The sequence below is a fragment of the Myxine glutinosa genome, chromosome 1 (assembly GCF_964187855.1).
Source record: "Myxine glutinosa chromosome 1, kmMyxGlut1.1, whole genome shotgun sequence".
Lineage (NCBI taxonomy): Eukaryota > Metazoa > Chordata > Myxini > Myxiniformes > Myxinidae > Myxine > Myxine glutinosa.
This window is the reverse complement of record NC_136261.1, coordinates 183,937,015-183,956,205: the sequence shown is the minus strand read 5'-3', so window position 1 is coordinate 183,956,205 and position 19,191 is coordinate 183,937,015. Positions and strand designations below refer to the sequence as shown.

The 19,191-nt window shown below is 50.0% G+C and overlaps 1 long non-coding RNA gene across 1 annotated transcript; it reads left to right on the top strand.

Moving 5' to 3' along the window:
• The first annotated feature begins 23 nt into the window (after positions 1–23).
• LOC144892742 (uncharacterized) lies at positions 24–14,309 on the top strand. The gene is made up of 3 exons (XR_013623927.1): positions 24–117; positions 484–689; positions 14,287–14,309. It is a non-coding gene; the product is annotated as an uncharacterized LOC144892742 (long non-coding RNA).
• The last annotated feature ends 4,882 nt before the right edge of the window (positions 14,310–19,191 follow it).

Genomic DNA, 19,191 nt, shown 5'->3' with positions numbered 1-19,191 from the left:
CCCTGTGCCCCGCCCCGTCTAACACTTTTCCATCGCGTGCAGCTGTAATCGTGTCGGTTGGGACATTCGGGGGCTCAGACAGCACAGAGCGCTGGACCTCACAGTCTTCGGGACGGGGTGAGGAGTTAGGTGCATGGGTGGGGTGAAGGTAATCTAGAAATGACCATCAGCATGTTTGTGGTCGTGCGGTCACTGAACTGATGAGTTACCTCTATAATATTGTCGGTGACTTTAAGTAAATTGGTAAATGTGATTTTGTAACTGCATAAATTCATTTGGCAGAGATGCAAATGCTCATCTTTTGAATGTTTCACTCTCACGCTCCACCCTAACCCACTCCCCAAGTTCCTCTGCACTACCAAAACTTTTGTCCCCATGTGCTTCTGACAGGTACTGCTTACAGTCAGTCATACCAATCCTCATTTTGTGTATCCCGCCCCCACTCACCCATGCGCCCCCCTCCCGGGCACTGCTTGTCCACAGGCACAGCGTGCGGCGCTTCGTGCAGGACTTTGTACCACGCTACCTGCTGCCGCGATGCTCAGGATCTTTCCAGACCTGGGTGCTTTCCAAGGCTCGGTGGACGGAGGTCCGGGTTCCCTGCAGGTCACCGGTGGGTCCGTGCGAGCAGAAGCCCTAAACGGAAGCACCACTCATACCGTACTGGGGCTGCCTTCGTACCAACAACGGTAAATCTGACATGTGGTGGACCCCTTGGATTTCCCTGATATGCCTCTTTGGGTGTTCTGGTTGTTGTCTCAGTTGCCATGAGTCTGCCGACCTGTGTTTTTTGCACCTACCCGTTTTCCTCTTTCCAGTCATAACTTCTCACATAGAGACGGCACTATACACTGAACACAATCTATAAAACAATAGCACGGCTTTACCTGGGCGTGCACTCAATAATTGTTTTTAGGTCGTCTGTGTGTGTCCTATCCCAGCTGGCTCTCAACATACCAGTGGAGAAGGTGAATAAAGCGACAGCACCTTTATAGGCTCCTTCCATTCAGCTTTTATTGTCCTGCAGATTTCACGTTCAGGCTTCCACCTTTCCTGGCATTGCCTGTCCGATTGCTCCATGTTATGTCAACCGTACCTGAAAATTGAGTTGCCCCTTTCTACGTTGTCGGTAAATCGGACAACCGAGCTTTTTGAAGCTGTGCAAACTTTCCCGAAACGTGCTTTATATTATTGCTGTGTTTTTTTTTTTGTTTAAAGAACATGGTACTTGAAAAACATCTTGCTGTATTTCACGAATCTCCGATGTCTTGAATTGGCCTCTGATTCAAGTGCATGGTGGCCATTGCGTGTAGTAGTAGTAGTAGTAGTAGTAGTAGTAGTAGTAGTAGTAGTAGTAGTAGTAGTAGTAGTAGTAGTAGTAGTAGTAGTAGTAGTAGTAGTAGTGATAGTAGTGATAGTAGTGATAGTGATAGTGATATACAGCATAGCATGAGACCAACTTTAGACACACGTGTTGACAGTTTGTATTGCCCACCTTAATGGAAGTGCATGAGCTACCCACTGTTTCCTCTCCACAATGTCAACCATCAAAGTTGAACACCAGAAGTAGGTGCCAGGTAGAGGCGCTCCATCCTAATTTTGCAACCGTGCTTCATGGCTCCATTCTTCCATTGTTATCATTTACCTCATTTGACTAAAGGTGGTTTATTGCTCGGGGTGTGATTATCTAATCCATACTTGGGGCACACTACTGCCTTACAGGGAAGAGTGGATGAGCCGGCAGATGATGGTCATTATACGAAACATTTGTCTGTTCAAACTCCCAAGTCTTTTCTCACTTCAACTTGATGTCTCAAAAGTTCTCAACAGAAAGTTCAAAGTTTCAGGACTGATAAACTTTCCCTTGACTGGGCATCACCGGGTTCACAATGGCGATCAGTTAGCTGTGCCCATTGTTTGAGGTGTTAAGCGGGCATATACAAAGTACCTCCCATGGAGCGTTCTGTTCACATTAAAAAAAATTCCTGATAAAATCTTCCTTTCTTTGTCTTGCTTGTTGGTTTCACTGTAGATGGCCTGGCAGCCGCTATATTCTCCTTTCTAACAGTCTGCTCTGACATCCTCTGAGGATGAACTGAAGCGAGCAGGTTTATGTCGGAGGTGCAGTGATTGATCTGCCAGTAGCTCACTCGACTCCGTTTGCTGGCCGGAGGCCGAGACCAAGCGCTTGGTTGGCAGGACTGCAGTCGATGCATTGTAAAGAAAAAAAAAGGAAAAAAAAAAGTGCTCAAAAGGTCACCATAGTACCAGGGGTCAAGGGCAGGATGTCTAGACATGGATTTCCATTGCAGTCTTCAAGCTTCCAAGACATTTTAAGCCTTTCGAGCAAATGTTTTACGATGCAAATCTGAAATTGCTAAAGTGTGATACGTAGGTCCTGATTTGGTCTCAAAAAGGACGACTTCAGTTGAGGGATTTTAATGGAGTACAGGCAATCACTGCGCATTCCCACCCTTTCGAACAGTTCCACGTTTATGCGTGCCCGAATTTGCATATGCTCCCACACCCGATCTTCCGCTGCCAATTCATTTGTTCTTTGCTGTATTGAATCACGGTTGCTTCCTGCTTGCGTTCCTTTTATCCTGAAGTTGCCAATTAAGAAAGCCTTTGGAATCGTAATCAGAATCTATTCATTGCGGTTGGTTCCATTCTCAAAAACCTTTCGCTTCAAAGTATTGCAGTTTCACCGTAAAGAAACTGTGGAGGAATTACATAACCAGTGTTTCTAGACAAAGAATACGTATGATGTGTGTGAATATATTTATTTATATATATATATTGTTACAGACGTGGCTTGGATGTTATTTACCGAGCGGTTTTATGGTATGACCACGTCTGCACAAGTTACCCGATTGTGCCCGAACGTTGACTAATCGCGCTATGCTAGACCAATGAAGGAAAAAGAAGACACACGGCTGGAATTAATACGACACGACACTAGGGATACGGTTCTCAAAGGTTGTTATTACAATAATGCGGAAGGTTTAGATTACAGGGACAAGAGGGAAACATAGGAAGGTGGGCACTTAAACACACTTATATTAACCCCAACGGACGACAGATAAACGGGACAAGGCTCACTCACACGGGGATTGATGGAAAGGACAGGCGGGTAGCGATCGCTCCAGGTGCACCTGGGCTCAGGGCAGGATCACGTACGGTCCAGTTTAAGAGATGCGGTGGAGGTATTGCAGCGCTCGAGGGGTGGCGACTTCTCTCTCCAGGCTGGGGGCGCATCTGACGTCACATCCGGCGCGTGGCCGCGTATATCCGGCGGGGAGTGACACGCCCTCGGCTCGTTAGCTCCGCCTCGTGGAATCGGCACGTTGCTTCTCATTGGGTGCGTGCGGGGGGGGGGTTACTGGCTCCGCCCCTGACGAGGAGCTGACAGCCAGCCCCTTCGGGGTAACGCCGTGGAGCGTATGGTCATGGCGGGTAACCGAGCCGGTGTGAGGACGCACACTCCCCGCCCCTCTGTTGTTGTAGTCGTAGTTGTAGTTGTAATTGTTGTTGTAGTTGTTGTTATTGTTGTTGTTTGGGGAAGAAGATGGGAGGAGGTATGGGAAAGGTCCTAAACTCACTACTGATGCCATATAATCACATTCTGGTGCAACGAAGAGTCATAATTAATGGAGACGAGGCCTTAACTGACATAGAATAAGAATAACTAGGAAGATGTCCGAAAGTTGTCTACGTGTGGTGCGGTGGACCTGGGCACGACATTTAATGGGGGAATAAGGGGAAGGTCGGCTCTACTGATTGTTATTTACATGCAATGGGACTAGGGAATGGGGGATCGGGGAAAGTTGGGGAGTATTGGAGAAAATAGGGGAATATTTACAAGCGGATATGGAGGCCAAATTCCATATTCGCAACATTGCACCCTTCTCTACCCTCGGGGCGTCCCGACCCGATAAATTTTTACCTACTTTAGTGTGGCACGCAATGTAGTTCCCTCTACTATTAACTCTACCCTGAGTGCGACAGTTTTACAGATATTCACAAATGAGTAAATATGTCCCCCTGCGACGTTGCACCCTTCTCCTCACAGAAACACACCCACAGGATAACCGAATCCGGAAAGAATCCTCAAACTAAACATACAGCCGGTAGGGAGCATTATTTACAAGACTACGCTGCTATTTACACTACGATCCAGGACCTGTTTTTGGAGGAACACATGCAGATGTTATGCATAGAGAGAGAGCGCGCTTGCCAACATCGATACACCAACCCACGAGTGCTCTGTGGCCGACGGCCTTTAATAACGTGCAGAGCACCCTTTCCCAGCATCAAAAGCACCACCCCACCACCAATCGGTGCAGTCACCATTGTTCATTGGAATAAAAATAAATTCGACAACCCCTAACCCTGCAGGTGTCTCTTGCTCTTCTTGTGGTGCACTTGGTGTTAACTAAAAGTGGTTCACCTGTATGGCATAGGTGCCACGTTGACCCATAGGTCCATCCCCGGGTGGTGCTTGGCCGCAAACGAACTGCGGTCCATTGTGGGTGGCCACAAACATTGCGGTCCATATGGTGTATCGATCCCGGCAGCAAACAGCGAAAGTGCAGGCCCACAACTGCGCAGCCAGCACCTCTCTCTCCTCTCTCTCTACCCCAAAGCCAGATCCTCGGAGGTGGGAGACAAAAGAAGCAGACAAGTGAGTAAGTTGGTAAGGGCGCAAAAGTGCACGCAATATAAGGTAATGCACACTGGGGGCACATGGGAACCAGGTGAGACAGGTACGTTCCTATCGTACGCCCCCCCCCACCAGGTAACCTACATGGCCCCTCCCTTACCCCTTACTGTATCCACACAACACAACACTACTCATAAACATCTACTTTACAAATCAACAAACATCCCTACTGTCTTCCCCGTTCCTCCCATATACCAAATTCGTCTTCTCTCCCTCCTAACCAATCAAATTTGCCATTTTCAACTCTCATCAAAATTTGCCATCTCCAACTGAACATCAAAATTTGCCATCACCAATTCATCATCAGTCCCTCCTAGGGAGGGAGAGATGGAATCACTCCAATGTCTCATCCACGTCGTGATGCGTCTCACAAATCCACACAGCGATTCATCTCCTGCAACAAAACAAAGAAAACACAGGTGTGGAGTCATCATCATCACCACAGGTAAGTGGCTGCGTATGGTGCGACAGGTTCATCAATCCTAACTATCTCCTAAATGACTTTAACAACTTTACACTACCCGGGGGCTTTCTCCGGCCAAACCATTGGCCCTCTTACACTATGGGTTCTAAAAACCAATTCCCATTGGCCAAACTGTGGTGCTCTTCAATTTGGGGTCTCACTCCCCCGATTCATCTCCCGGTGCCCTCGTACAATTTCTGGGCTGCGACGTGTACCTCTCCCAGTGGGTCTACCCACCTGCACACCTCCACCACTGCAGTTGCCTCCGAGCTTACCTGCTCCTTACCCTAACCTAACTACCTGGGGAAGGCCCTCTGGCTCTCTCCCCACTCCGTGCCCTCTCTGGCACTGGGCTGCCCGATCCACACCCGGGATCCTCAGGCACCCACTCACAACTACCGGCTCCCAGAGCCCACCTGCGGCCTCACCTGGCCGACATCCTCACAGTGGTGGAGTGCCCAACCAACTACACACACTAACAGGCTACACGCCCAGCCATTTCCACAACACTAATGCACCCATTCACAACACCATTCTGCAACCGCACCACAAGTGCCAATATCCAACCACAATTTACCTGTACCCTCTACCTAACACTTACACTACCCGCCCCGGGTACTCGTGAAAGGGGGTCCACTCTTCCCCCATCCACACCTTCGCACCATGCACACCACTCCATACCACTTACTCCAACTCTCTCCACACACCTGTACTTGCACACCTGTGCTCTCACACCTGGTGCCACCTGCACCCTTCTCTCCCCAAGCGCATTCGCGATGATCCACACACTCACTACTCACACACTGCTCCACACACCTGTCCAGTTGCACACCTGTGCAATCACACCTGTTCCATCCTCACACACACACGGCATCATCTCATCTAACTACTCCCTTCTGAAACTTGCGCTTCCCAGTCGTCCCTTTAAACTATTGCGCTCCCACGTCATTATCATCCATACTAATCTACTTGCGTCCCCACTACAGGTATCAGTCACTAACTACTCTTAACGTTACCTAATGTCAATCCTCGCTAGATCCCTACACACCATATCCTAACCCACCCGGGCTAGTTTTCACTGCCATACACCCCATAAGCTATTGCTCCTTTGCCCCCCCCACCATGGGAAGGGTGGCAGGGATGCCACCCTCTCCCACCGGGCCTATCGCTCCTCAATCCCCCAGTCCTCTGGCACTAATAAGCCCCCCCTTATTCAGAGGTACTGGGTCCCGCCTCGGCATCTAAAGCCGAGGCAATCCACGGGGGCGCCTGCTCGCCGGTGTAAGGTCTTATCCGGTCGGCGTGGACGATCCGAGGGAGGGCTCGTGGCCCCATTTTGATCTTAAAGACCACGTCACAGATTTGCGACAGGACGACTCCTGGGCCTTGCCAGGGGGAGGTGAGTTTTGGGCACCTTCCCTTCCGCCTCCGGGGATTAAAGAACCAAATCTTCATCCCCGGAGCGTATTGACTCCCCTGGCTCCGGTCGTCGTACCTGCGCTTCATCTTTTCCCCCGCCAGATGGAGTTGGCGGCGGGCGAAGGCATGGACTAGCTCCATGCCTTCCTCTAGGTGACGTGCGTACCCCTCCCTCGGCGGGTTAACCACTGTGTCTGGCACGGGACCGCATAGCAAGTCGGCGGGAGCCCGTAACTCCCGCCCATACATAAGCAACGCTGGACTGCATGCGGTGGCCCCGTGCTGGCTGGTTCGGTAGGCCATGAGCAAATAAGGGAGATGTTCGTCCCAGTCATCCTGACGGGTGGTGGTGAACAGTGCCAGTTGTTGGATTAGAGTTCGATTGAATCTTTCCACCATCCCGTCAGATTGAGGTCTTAAAGGCGTTGTTCGGGTTTTCCGAATTGACAGGAGACTGCACACATCTTTTAGCAATTTGCTCTCAAAATTTCGTCCCTGGTCGGTGTGCAACTCCTGTGGAATCCCATGCCGGCACACAAATCCTTCCACGAAGGCCTGCGCTACCACCCCTGCTTCTTGGTTGGGGAGGGCGTAGGCCTCCGGCCACTTGGTGAAATAGTCCATTACAACGAGGATATACTTATTACCTTGGCGGGTGCGGGGCAGCGGTCCTAGAATATCCATAGCCACCCGCTCAAGGGGGGCCCCCACCTGATGTAATTGAAGGGGGGCCCTCATCCTCCGTGCTGGTCCCTTTTTGGCAGAACAGGCGTCGCATCTCCGACACCAGTCCTGTATGTCGCGCCCCATATTCACCCAATAGAACCTCCGGCGGACCCGAGATATTGTCTTTGTCCTGCCCAAATGGCCGCCGGAGCGGGTACCATGCACCTGTTGCAATATGACGTTCTTGAATTTGTCAGGGACTATCACCAGCCAGGAAGTTCGATCAGAGGGAACCTCCACCCACTTGCGATACAAGATGTTGCCTTTCAATTCCAGGGTCTGCCACTGAGCCCAATATGCCTTTGTTTGTGCCCCGAGGGGGGTGACCTCTTCCCCCTTTGGTCTTTGCCCCAATTTGACCCATTGGAACACCGGCCCCAGAACAGGATCCTCCTGCTGGGCCGTGCTCCAAGCCAACTCTCCAAATTCCTCGTCCGCGGTTAGTGGCAAAATTGGCCCTCTCACCCGGGTTGCCCGGACGACGAGAATCGGGGCGGAATCGCCCAATTGCTCCCTCTCCTCGTGTCTCGCACAAAATTTACAGTTTTCCCCCAGACAAGGACGCCGAGAGAGTGCGTCCGCATTACCATGGGCCTTCCCGGCCCTATGGGCCACATCAAAATCGTACTGCTGCAACTTTTCCAACCACCTTGCAATTTGGCCCTCCGGTTCCTTGAACCGAAGGAGCCATTGCAAGGAGGAATGGTCAGTTCTAACCAAAAATTTCCGCCCGTACAAGTACGGGTGGAAATGGTTCATGGCAGCCAGCATAGCCAATAACTCTTTGCGAGTGACGCAATAATTTCTCTCGGGCCTACTTAAGGCCCGACTATAATAACCAATCACTCTCTCCACGCCCTCCTGTGTCTGAGACAAAACTGCGCCCAATCCTTCCTGGCTCGCATCCGTGTCCAGGGTAAATGTCCCGTCACTAGTGGGGTAAGCTAGAAGGGGTGCGGATGTTAGACACCCCTTCAATTTTTGGAAGGCCTCGTGGCACTCCCGTGTCCAATTAAATCGCGTCCCCTTCTCCGTAAGCCGGTGGAGGGGACGGGCCAACTCCGCAAATTTCGCCACAAAGCGCCGGTAGTAGGAGCAGAGTCCCAAAAATCCCCGCACCTCTTTGATGGTACGTGGTGCGGGCCACTCCTCTACCGCTTTAATTTTGTCTGGGTCTGTTTTTACCCCCTCGCGGCCAATCACGTGACCTAGATAGGCCACCTCTCTTGCAAACAAAGTGCACTTACTCGGGTTCAGCTTCAACCCTGCCTGTCTGAGGCACCCGAACACCTGGTCCAAATTAGCTAGTGCCTGGGGGAACGTTTGGGCATGTACCAGGACGTCATCCAGGTACACCAGGCATGATTGCCATGGCATGCCGCCTAGTACATGCTCCATCAATCTCTCAAAGGTGGCGGGGGCGTTACACAAACCAAACGGCATCACAGTAAACTGATACAGTCCCTTACCTGTGGAAAATGCCGTTTTCTCCTTCCCTGCCCTATCCATCTCCACCTGCCAATACCCACTCTTGAGGTCCAAAGTTGTGAACCAATTTGAGCCCGCAACGGCATCGAGGGTGTCATCAATCCTTGGCAGGGGATATGAGTCCTTGAGTGTCACGTTGTTTAGCTGGCGATAGTCCACGCAGAACCGCGTGGTCCCATCCTTCTTTTTGACCAGCACAACAGGTGACATCCAAGGACTTCCCGAGGGCTCGATCACACCTGCGTCGAGCATTTTTGCAACCTGCTCGTCAGCTTCCGCCCTCTTGCTCCAAGGGAGCCGTCGGGCGGCCTGACGAATAGGCCGGGCCTCACCGGTGTGGATCTGATGTTTCACCAGGCCCGTACGTCCAATATCCTCGGTGGACAAGGAGAAGAGGTCCAAATGGGACCCAACCAGTTTGTGTAAGGCCTCCCTCTGGGTACCTCCCAACTCTACGCTGCTACGATTTACCATCTCGCAAATGGGATCGGGCCAATTCCTACTTGTCATTGAAGGCTCCCCCCGGGGTCGGCTCGGCTGGACGTTCTCGCCCCTCACTGTCGCGACTTCCTCAACGGGGGTGCAGCCAGCTACCCTCGTGCCCCTTACTATAGTGCGTGGTTCTGTACTCATATTTATTACTCGGACGGCCACTACCGGTCCGTTCGTTTTTACAAGGGTGCGGCCCACGATTAAACCCGGTATGGACTGCGCTGCCACCGGTTCGACCAGGCCGCAGGACTCCTGCCATGTTGGGCGAGCTGCCCATCGGGCCGGCACTATCGCCTCGGCCCTTGGGGGGATGGTCACGGCCTCGGAAGCCTCCAGCTCCGCTCTCTCGGCCGTGCTCACTCCCCCTAACGGCAGCTCTTCTACTCCCACCTGCAGGATCCCCCGGCACAAGTCGATTTTACAACCGCTGGCAGTCAACAGGTCCAACCCTATTAAACATGGGTCGCACACCTCCGCCACCCAAACATCTATCTCCCTCCTTACCGACCCTAACTTGAGGGTCACAGAACCACGCCCTATGATCGGGGCCGTTACCCCGGTAGCAAGCTGCAAACTATAATTTTGCAGGCGCTGGATCTTATCCCAGCCACCTGCACTCGAATCAAGGACCACAGGGCTGATGATCGTGGCGCTAGCTCCTGTGTCCACTACGGCGTCTACCCCCACGCCGGCAATTTTGCATCTAATTGTCAGGCTACCGGTTCCAATTTGGCCACAATAAATGACCTGTCGCGTCAATGAGGGCTCTCCTCCATCCTCTGCTGCCGAACACCGCCCTACGTGCCCGACACCTTCTAGTTTCCCGGGGTCTGGCGGGGGGGTGTCTGGGGTCGGCTAACCCGCTCCCCCCTGGGCGGAGTTGAGGACCTCAACTGCCGGGGATCATCCCGGCGCGCGTTTCGACAGTGCCGCGCCAGGTGACCCAGGCGGTTGCAGGTATAGCACCTCACCTGGTAAGGTGCTTGCCTCCGGAATTCCAAATTCCCCCCCCTGTAGGTCCGAATTGGATTACCCGCTCGTGGTCCACCGCGGGCCACCTCCGGGGCCGCCTGCCATGGTCCAGGTCCTGCCAGGCGCTGGTCCACCAGCCTCCGGACCATGCCCGCCAGGTCAGGACCCACGTCGGGGGCGGGCCCCCTAAGGGGTCCGCCCTCCATCGGGGGTCCCATCTGGCGGACCGCCATTGCGAGACGCTCGCCCCCCCGGGCCAGGGGCCTCGCTGCTTCCCAACGGGCCGCAGCGTCAGCCGCCTGGCTCAGAGTCTGCGGGCGCCACATGGCGAGCTGTTGCCGGAGCTCAATATCCGGGAGGGCCTGGATAAAATGGTCCAGCGCCAGGCTTTCCCGGGAATCCGCTGCCATGCTAGCATGTGCGATCCCCACTGCGCGGCGAATGTCGTGGGCAAGTTCCCCGATGGCTTCCTGGGGCTTGCGCTTTCGCAGCGCGAGCTGAGCTTTAACAAGCTCGCTCTGCTGTTCTATTCCAAATCGATTAATTAGGGCGTCGCGGAGGGCTGGCAGGGTGAGAGCACCCGCTGGTAATGCCGTCAGCACCTCCGCCGCCGCGCCGCGCAATGCGGCCACCAGGTGTACTCCACCTTCGTCCTCACCCCAACCGTTACCCTTACACACACAGTCGAACTGCGCCAGGTACGCGCGTAGATCACTCTTGCCGTCATACGGCGCGAGTGGGACCTTGTGGGACCACCTCGTATGCGAGTCGTTGCCCGCCGGCCGGACCCCGTGCGTCGCCCCTTGCGGGGTCAGCGCGGGGCCGAACCGGCCGGGCCCCCACAGTACATTACCCCCAAGGGGCTCTCGTGCCTCCCCGGTCCCTCCAACAACTACCCCTGTTGGTGTCGATGCATGGGTCACACCTCCGCAACCCGCTACCCATTCCATACCACCACAACCTTGCTCACCCACACCTCGCACCTCTCGTTCCATACCCTCCGGACCAGCCATACACCTCACTCTTGGCCTCTCACGAACATCCGGGTCTATCTCGACCCCCAAGCTTATTAAATCACCTGGCGCATCATACGCACGACCATATTGGTCACCACTTACACCGGGTCCTCTTTCTCTTCGCTTCTCCTCCATCACCTGCGAATCCCTCATCCGGTTAATGAGCACATCATCACGATCCGAACACAGACTTTGGACCAATTCTTTTACTTCCTCCTTTATCTCTTTCTTATCCTCTCTCCGTCGCTTCTTAATTTCGCTCACCCCTTCTTCCACTTCTTCTAATTTTTGCTTCATCTCCCTCATCTCTTCGTGTGCCCCTTTAAGTTCTTCCTCTAACTCCACTTTATTTTTTTCTATGTGCTCCCGCACCTCCCGCTCTTTAACCTCCATTACCTCTACCACCTTGTCCATTTTCCTCGTCAGGTCCTCATGTACCGTCTGGCACTCTTTTTTAATTACCCCTACGTCCTTTTTCATCTCCTTCTGTGTCGATTTTAAACCCTCTATTACCGCTGTGTTCTTCTTTACCTGGTCCCCCAACTCCTTTTGTCCCACTGTCAGTTGTTCTACTCCCAGCGTCAACTCCTCTATACCACCTTGCAATTTTACAGTCCCCTTTCTCACCTCTTTCTCCATGCGCTCCTTACAGTGCCTCACCTCCTCGCGCACTCCTCCGACCTCCTCACTCACTCCTCTTCTGATCTCCTCTCCCATCACTTGCATCTCCTGCCCAGATGCCACCCTCATCTGCTCCATTTCCTCCCTGTGAGCATCCAGTTTGGTTTCTACCCCCATTCTGACCCCCTCTATCTGCTGCTCCATTTGTTTAACTTCCCTTTCCGCTTGGTCCCTCATGTCCCTCAATTTGCCTTCCATACTGTTTTCTAACCCCTCTAACCCATTTTTCACTCCCTCTATTTGATTCTCTTGAGCGGCCATTCTGTTTTCTACCCCCGTTAACCCATTCTTTACTTCTTTTATCCCGTTGTCTAACCCCTCAAATTTCTTTTCTAATCCCTCACCGGTACCCCTCATTTGGCCCTCCAATCGCTCACCCTGAGCATCCATCCGGTTCCCCATTACCCCCATTTGGTCCTCCAATCGCTCACCCTGAGCATCCATCCGGCCCTCCAATCGCTCACTATTCTGGGCCATAAGGGCCTTCATTTGTATAAAAAAAAGGCCCCAATCCATCGGGGGCGCTGCCACGGTCGCTGGCGCGGTGATCAGCGAGGCGCCATTTTGCGCGCCCGCTTCTTCGTGCGTGACGGCGCTATTTTGCGAACCTGCCGCCCTCACTGCTTCGCTCTCCTCCTGTCCCTCATTTTGGTCCTGGATCGACCCTACCTCACTCTCCTTTACCGGACCCCAGCTGTCTTGATCCGCCATAGCGCGACTTTCAAAATTCGGTTTTTATTTTTTATTTTCGTAAAACAAATTCAAATTTCGCCGTTATAATTTCGCGCGGGAAACGCGCTCCGAATCGATTTTCCCTCCCAAAATTTGGGCCTAACTAATTTAGTCCCGGGTTCGAATTCCACTCCTCGACACCAATTGTTACAGACGTGGCTTGGATGTTATTTACCGAGCGGTTTTATGGTATGACCACGTCTGCACAAGTTACCCGATTGTGCCCGAACGTTGACTAATCGCGCTATGCTAGACCAATGAAGGAAAAAGAAGACACACGGCTGGAATTAATACGACACGACACTAGGGATACGGTTCTCAAAGGTTGTTATTACAATAATGCGGAAGGTTTAGATTACAGGGACAAGAGGGAAACATAGGAAGGTGGGCACTTAAACACACTTATATTAACCCCAACGGACGACAGATAAACGGGACAAGGCTCACTCACACGGGGATTGATGGAAAGGACAGGCGGGTAGCGATCGCTCCAGGTGCACCTGGGCTCAGGGCAGGATCACGTACGGTCCAGTTTAAGAGATGCGGTGGAGGTATTGCAGCGCTCGAGGGGTGGCGACTTCTCTCTCCAGGCTGGGGGCGCATCTGACGTCACATCCGGCGCGTGGCCGCGTATATCCGGCGGGGAGTGACACGCCCTCGGCTCGTTAGCTCCGCCTCGTGGAATCGGCACGTTGCTTCTCATTGGGTGCGTGCGGGGGGGGGTTACTGGCTCCGCCCCTGACGAGGAGCTGACAGCCAGCCCCTTCGGGGTAACGCCGTGGAGCGTATGGTCATGGCGGGTAACCGAGCCGGTGTGAGGACGCACACTCCCCGCCCCTCTGTTGTTGTAGTCGTAGTTGTAGTTGTAATTGTTGTTGTAGTTGTTGTTATTGTTGTTGTTTGGGGAAGAAGATGGGAGGAGGTATGGGAAAGGTCCTAAACTCACTACTGATGCCATATAATCACATTCTGGTGCAACGAAGAGTCATAATTAATGGAGACGAGGCCTTAACTGACATAGAATAAGAATAACTAGGAAGATGTCCGAAAGTTGTCTACGTGTGGTGCGGTGGACCTGGGCACGACATTTAATGGGGGAATAAGGGGAAGGTCGGCTCTACTGATTGTTATTTACATGCAATGGGACTAGGGAATGGGGGATCGGGGAAAGTTGGGGAGTATTGGAGAAAATAGGGGAATATTTACAAGCGGATATGGAGGCCAAATTCCATATTCGCAACAATATATATATATATCCTGGAAGGTTAAGATGATGAATGTGTTTCAGAATGGAGGTCGAGATTTGGAAGGCCTCTTTAATAGAAGACCATGTACGTGTTCTTTCTTTCTTTCTTTCTCTCTCTGTCTGTCTCTGTCTCTGTCTCTGTCTCTGTCTCTGTCTCTGTCTCTGTCTCTGTCTCTCTCTCTCTCTCTCTCTCTCTCTCTCTCTCTCTTCTATAAGGACCATGCATCTTTAGATTGTGCTTCATGCAACATTGTAGTGACGTGTCTCATTTGCTCCTTGCAACATTCCATTCACCCATCCACCCGTTCATCCATCTGATCCTCTGCAGGTCCTGCCGACAGTTTGATTACGCCTATCTGCTCCTCTATCTGGTGCACAAATTGCTCCTCACTCTGCCCGGCGGCTCCTTTCTCTGATTGCTGCACCCAGAGCCCATTGTTACGTGTGAATCGTGAGGAGTGAATACTGGGTCGGGGGGGGGGGGGGGGGGGTGGGGAGTCAAGGTTGAGGACTAACATGTTTAAGCCTGAAAAACGCTTTTTGTCTTTGTATGATGACAAGTACCACAATAGGGCATGGACTTCACGTAATTTGATGAATTTAGACAATGTCTGGGATAAAATAGATCACTAAGGGATAATGTCTGGACTTTTAAACTCTGCCTGTGCATTTGTGGTTATGCCATATACATGCCCTGAGAAGCATTGAAAAAAACGAATTTTTTACTTTTTTTTTTAAAGGTTATCGGAACCAAAAAGGACTGTTTGAACAGCAGAGACCTAAATAATTCTCTGGTCTTGTGAACTAGTTTTCTATTACCTTTTTTCTAGTGTTTTTGCTTCATATATCACAGGTGCGATCACTACCGAGACATGACTACAGCCTAGCACTTGGCCCTTGCCATGGTGGCTTGGTCGATGGAATGGTCATTTATGCAAGCATACAGCCACCATTACAGGTGCTTTAGGGTGACCGTTTTTAGAGTAGGTGGCCCGCCCTCCATCGGGAGAGGCTGCAAGTAATTCCAGCAAAGTAGGGTGCTGGGACTGATTTATGTCACGGCCTGGGCTAATGGCCTTGGATGGGGCCTCTGTCAGGCTGCTCGCCGCAGGCCCAGCTCGGTCGATATCTATCTCGCGTCCCAGCCCAGGCTCGATCACCAAATTGCCTGCAAGGCTCTAGCCTCGTTGCCCGTCACCTCTCCTGCTTGCACCCTCAGATCCTCGACGATCTTTGCGCCTCCGTAGATGTGTGCTGTTGAATTGGCCGAGGCTTTCATTTGTTCACTGTTTTGTAGCTTTGATTTTTGTAGCATTGTCGTTGTTTTACAAATCGCTCTGCAGGTGGCCGAGTGACCTTCCTGCCTGGGCTGTGTTTTGCAAGCAAGCTAAAGTCTTCGTCACCTGATACTTGTGGCTGCCAAAGTGGTTTTACCCTCACCACCTTTTTCTTGCAAGGAAGAATATCAGTCTGTCTTATAATGAGAGTGTTCCACCTATGGTGGATAAGAACAGCCTGTAGTATGCTGCACTTCCTGGGGGGCATTGCTCCTCACTCTTCGCACCAACACGGGTTATTATCGAATGTCAATGTAGAGAGGAGGAATTGGACATCGCCAAAGGCCTTTCGACCCATCAAACCCTTGGCACATCTCAATGCCAACCTTCCCACTGGCAGGGAAAGTAAGGGAAGGAGGAAGTCATTGGCTGTATGAAGGAAAGAACTTCCATAAGAAGGAAAAGTATGAAAAGGATGGTATCAATTATGTAAAAGAAAATGCAAAATGATGTTTCAAACTGAAATTGGTCTGTTTATGGAGATAAAGGCTTGGTCCAAAACATCCAGTGAATTGAGACTTTTCATTTTATTTTTTTAGCTCGCCTGGAACATAGTTCCGGGGAGCTTATGCAATGGTGCGTCATCAGCCGGTCGGTCCTTCAGTCCGTAAGCACTTGCAACTTCTCCTCTGAAACCGCTGATGGGATTGTCACCAAACTTGGCACAATGATATTTGGTATGTTGTGACTAAATTTTGTTCACGGCATTAAACAAAATCGAGGTCTAAGGGGGTTTACCGGGGTCAAAGTGGATCCAGGTTTGATCCCCCCCCCCCCCCCCCCCCCCAAATAGGAATTTGCTTTTGCCTCTGAAAATACCCACACATTGTCAATGAAAGTTGCCCACCACATTCATCACTTGTGATGTACCAATGTTTGTTCAAGACATTAGAAAAATTGTGGTCTTAGGAGGTATACTGAGGGGGGGGGGGGGGGGGGGGGATGGATTGACCCCCAAAATAGGTATTTTTTTTGTTTGTTTGTTTAAAGTCTTATGATTATGTTAATATGATTCTAGATGCTGCCCTGTCTTCCAGCAAACATTGAAATTGGTTTAAAATACCTTCAGTCAGTGCCGTATACTGTTTATTCTACCAGGTGAGCACCCGGGGGTATTGCCCCTTTTTTTTTTTTGGGAATTGCACCAGGGTGTATGCAACTTTCGGATATTGTGGTTTTTACGTTTTTGATTATTATGGATCCACTATTAATATTTTCCTGTCGTTAGTCATTGCGATCGTAATCCATTATATCTCGACCCAGAGGATGAGCATTGGTCTATAACACAAGTTATTTTTATATTTATCTCGAAAAGATAAAACAGGCAAATTGGTCTGAAATTAAAGATTTCTGGACATCCAGATACCATCATGATGTGCCGCAACACATATCACCGTCTGTACCCTCATCTGAGCTACCACCTACCTATATCCATTCATATTTGCACCGAGCAAAACCTCGACACTGATCAACACTGAATGTTTCAAATAATCTTGCAATACTTCTACCACACCATGTGGCATAATAGTTGGAGCGTCCGCTCTGAGTCTGGTTGGTCGATGGTTAGAACGCCGGCCGAGTCATGCCAATGACTTTAAAAATGGTACGTGCTGTTCCCTTGCTTGACGATCAACCTTTTAAAAAGGATATGTCATGGACAAACAACCGTAGCTTGGCAACAATTGTGCTTCGCAACTTGGCAACCTAATGGCCTCCTTCTGTGTTAAAGCTACGTGTATCATAACTCTTATTATAACTTCCAAAATCATACTCTTCGCAGTGTTATTTCTGTATTTGCTCTTTTTTGGTGTTTCTCAACTCCAAGTTGTGCCCCATTTCCATATTTTACTAACTTAATTTAATTTTTTAATGAATTATTTAATTATTCGATGATGACCGCCAACATTTCATTTACACCCTTGTATACAGAACTTTCCTCATAACGAAGATGTCATACCAATCCTATCTTACTGGTTTATACCGAGTCTGGTTTGTGGAAGAGCGTCCGTTCCTACTGCGGCGTATTCCCCGAATTAGTGTTTCCGTGGAAAGATGTAGGCAGCAGGTGGCACGGGCTTGAAGCCAACTCGCTCGTTCTTTCTCTCCCCGAATCCTCCCTTGCAGAGTTAAAAATGGCCTCGGCTCCCCGGGCCTTCTTAGCACATCAAAAGGGCAACTGGCTTCTTTGTTTTACCCCAAAGGTTCCCTCCCGCATCCCAACGTGTGATAGTGAGCGTTCATCCACAGCTCCTCTTGCCCACTAACAGTTAATTTCTTGGTCGTAGCTCATCGGGAGGTCGCGTTTACGTGCCTATAAATTTTAAGGGAACACGCAGATGTACAAAGCGCGGTTTTACACTGGCGGTAAATTTGCTATGCAGCCGCGTCCTGCTGGCTTAAGACAGCAGGACCTGCGTTCGCCCGCTACCACCCCGCTGACAAGCTCTTGGCTCCAGCACGATGTTTGCCGATTCCAAAAAGCTTTTCTGGTTTGTTTAATCGGAACAATCCTGGATTTTCGGTTATGCACAAAAGCTTTTTTTCTAAAATGCACCTATTTGCAAATATACCTGCAATTTGGAGCCAAACCTCAAAAAAAAAAATCTAATGAGGATTGCATAGGTGTACAAACAATTAAAAAACATTGGGCAAGCATTCTGTACCGCACTACACCTAACAATGTGCAATTTATGCTACAACAACTTTTTCTAATTGATGTCCGAATGACTTGGAGCCCATACCTCATTTAAATTACTTTCGGGTTTACCTTTTTTGGTGATCTTCATCCAGGCATTCTCAGTTATGATAGAAATGAAAGCTTTAGAGTCATTGTGTAGTTTGATTCATAGCTCATGTGTAGTTTATATATATATATATTATTTTTTATTGTCTTGTTCCTCTCTCGCTATTCCATTTTAACAGTGCTAATGAGGTTACATGTATGTGTATAGCTTTGTTAAAATGGCACATTGCAGGATGAAATTCCTTGATGCTTCAAGTTTTATTCTGACATCCTAATGAATCTCAAATGTCAGAAGGATTTAATAGAACTAAAAATAAAAAATAAAATAAAAATCGTGATGTCTTTTGGTTTGTGTGTTGCCTGTTAGTAAGATATCCAGTAAGGAGGAGGAGTGGGTGGCACAGTGAAGTCGTTTGTGTTTCCGATGGATACATACGTGTATGTTCTACCACCTGCAGACACTCCATATACGAGTATTTTTACGGCATAGCCCGTAGGGCAATACCATCTGGAACAGTGTTTGGCTATCTGAACCGATGTATGCATGGATGTATGGTATGTATGTTTGTATGTCCCTCACAAACGTCCACCAATCAGAGCTGAGATCTGGTCACACGACAGGGGGACAGCATTTAGTAACTATTACAGTTTCATATTTTACTAAAGGAAATATAATAACCTTCTGTGGAACATTTTGGGGTCCCAGAGGGTGTCATAAGGTAGGTAGGTTTCAGAAATTCCTCAATACAATTATTATTTTGAAATGCGATCAACACGGACCTTGCTGCCGCATCTGGAAGTGAACAGATGATGACGGCGCGCTGCTTTGATAATATTTCAATACAATCGCGATTTAACATTAAATTTTGATATATTAATACTATAGTATTAATTTGTGATTGGAGTGATGAATGATGCTGTTTGGAATGAAAATATGGAGATATTGAGTTTAAAACAGAATGAGGAAATGACGTGAGGGTTTCCCTCCGTGGCATTCGCGGATTCCCCATTTGCAGTTTCGCCATTGACTGGATATAGCAACATTCAGACTGGGTGAGATTTTCTGTAAGCCCTTCATGAACCTGCTGTCGATACATGACGTTCGACTGCAGGTGGCACAGTAATGTGGGATTTATTGATTTTTTTTTAAATA